The following is a 2,999-nucleotide window of genomic DNA, read 5'->3' as shown; positions in this document are numbered from 1 at the left end:
TTTTAGTGTGATGTGTATGATTGTCGCCTTTTTGTGTTGTTCACATTTATCCTTATACAGCATGTGACACCTGAATGGGTGAGTAGAAGACTTAGAAGACTAAAAATGAATATATTCCAATTTTAATTATAAAAATGAAACCATTTTAGTTTGACCACACAATTTAAAGAATGAGATGACTGCTTTCATAAAGAACTATGGCAGTCAAATACAATCTCGATTGCATACATAACTACCTATTAATGAGAAAACATGATTGTTCATAAGCAACTGACAGATAAACAGTTTTTTTCACTGCAGGATTACCCAGCGACCAAGAAATAGTCCATATGAGAGAGATCCTCATTCTGTCTAAAAACGTGTTTGGGGGATCTTTAAATCTTGATTCTGCTCTCTTTTTAATGATCAAAAGCATAACTACAACAGCCTTTAGTTCCTTTAAGAATAGCTAACAGACAGAAGCAGAAAAAAATCTGGTATATTTATCCTGAGTTGTTGTGACTACTTCTGTGCAGCACATCATGTTTCCTGGCTGACACGTGATAATGTCTTCTGTAACAAGTTGTTCCTGCTCTGCCCATCTCATTAGGTTGAACCTAGAAAACAAAATGTCCCCAACAGCAGAGGGCTCTTGTTTACAGAACAACCTTGACAGTGTTTTAATGAAATACATTGAAAGTGTTGGAATGAAATGAAGGACATTTAATCAAGATCTGTAAGAACAAACTTTAGGTACACCATTTTTATTTTATGCTACTTTATATTTCTAATTTACTAAAATGTTTAAGCAAATGTTGGACTTCTTTCTTCAAAGGTATTTGATAGCTTGCGTTACTAGTTACTGGACAGATCCAGGTTATAAGCTAATACAGAATGTAAATAAATGAAGTAAACATGTTGACATATAGGTTACGATAGCCAGCAGCAGTATATAAAGTAATTAAAAAGTACTTCTGTACTCTTATTTAAACATTTACTTATAACTGAGTATTTGTATGTTTACTTTAGTACTGCTACAGTATAAGCAATCTGAGTACTTCCTTCACCTCATACATTGTTAATATAACATAATGCTTTTCCTGTCTGTGTCATAACAGTTTGTTGTTTGCTCAGCATGGACACATGTGAACGCCTGCAGTGTGAGACTGTTGCTCTGCGTTTCTGCAGCCCTCCATTATTGATTATGTACTCACCATGTACTTAGCTGCATCAGGGCCGGTCACACTAATCCCCCTTATTACACAGGCAGAAATACTGGACTGCAAACAAAGGCTCATCCCAGGCACTGAGGTTACAGCTCACTATTGATGAACAATACGTTTGGTAAGATATCTGCAGGGCTTTTATGTGTAACGGATGTTGAATATTTAATCATGTGTTCTGTTTCAATATCTCTGTCCAATTGCCCTCTTTTTGTTTGTACTGTAGGTGACCAGCAGCCGGGAGATTGACATACTGCCAATAGAGACGACTGGCATTTAAAATCTTCACTGAACACAATTGTGAAAAATAATATATTGATAACAAATTAGAAAACAAGATACTTTGATTTAAAATAGTTAGTCCAAAAGTTTTAAAATTCATTAAAGGTGCAGTCAGTGATTTAAATCCCATAGCTCTGTAAAATTCAGCTAATATTTCCTCACAATCGCTAACTGTATAGATGAACAGAGATGTGCTTCCATTTTATTAAACGTATTAATCTACACATTATTTGTGAGATCCGCCCCCAACTTTTGACTTCTTAGGTCCATTTTAGTTCAAATAAAGAGCAGTCTGTACGGGAGATTGCTGGTTTATGCAATTTCCTTTTTCTTGGAATGATTCACTATACCAAAGCTGTTGATTTCTTCCCACTGAGCCGACATGTAAACTATTTCGGTTTAGTAAACAGCAGCTTGTGAAGGCAGGTTAGCCAACCAACAGAGACAAAGTTGGTGTGGATTCGATGATAGAAAGCTTACACACCGCTCATGTCTCTTTCTACCGAAGGGGATTCCCAGTCACCGTCAAATTAGTTGAATTGTTTCCTATGAAAGGAAAAAAAACTAACAAAACAAAGAACAGTAGGCTATCACCACTAAAAGATCAGGATTAAGTTCAGTAATTGATTTAGCTAACCTATGGACTATAGGCCACAACTTTTGAAATACTGTCCTGCAGCCCCCCGCCACCCTTGATAGCCATTACATTACTGCTCCAGTGATGCGTGGCAATTTATTTGCTTAGTCACGAATCTGACAAAAAGGTTGATGTAACAGCTTTAGATTAACTGCTATGAAACTGTGCCAGTAGGAGTAGCTATAGCAACATGTTCAAATAAAGCAGACTGCTATTCATTGAAATGCTGATATTGAAATACAAAACTCCACGCCAAATGTGTGTCCCACAAGAAGTGAATCACTCGGGTGCAGTCTCGGATATTGACTTTCATCTCCGGTCTCAAGTGTGAACATGAACATGTGAGAAGGTGTCCATGCACACACACATACACACGGACACACACACAGCATACTGTATGCCGTCTCCTACATACATTCACAGAGCAATTGTTATACTTCCTGATGCAGTCACCCTATCCCTCTTCGTTAATTATGCACACAAAGAAGGGCCCCCGTCTGAGGTTTGGGTCCAGGTGATGCTGCTCCTTGGTCTGCCTGTTTATTGGCCGCTCCAGAGTAGAGAGACAACACCTTCTGGAGTAAACTGCGCGTCTTTATTTTCAGTATTATTATTATTTTTTTTTAATTCCTCCTATAATTAATCTACTGTCCCATTGCTCGTGATTTCACAGTTCCTGGATATATTGTAAGTACTGCATGCTTTCATATATTGAAGTATTATATTATCAGATCTTCAAGGTAATGTTAAGAGATGGAACTCGAGAAAAATGATTGTGTATTTGCAAATGACAAATAGATTTTGAATCTATTTTATTTGAATTAAAAATACTTTCTTGACAGTTTACATTTTATATTTATTAACCATCAAAGCCTTAC

The sequence above is a fragment of the Notothenia coriiceps genome, unplaced genomic scaffold (assembly GCF_000735185.1).
Source record: "Notothenia coriiceps isolate Sejong01 unplaced genomic scaffold, NC01 NC01_scaffold00027941, whole genome shotgun sequence".
In the NCBI taxonomy this organism is placed as follows: domain Eukaryota; kingdom Metazoa; phylum Chordata; class Actinopteri; order Perciformes; family Nototheniidae; genus Notothenia; species Notothenia coriiceps.
Note: the sequence above shows the minus strand (reverse complement) of the source record.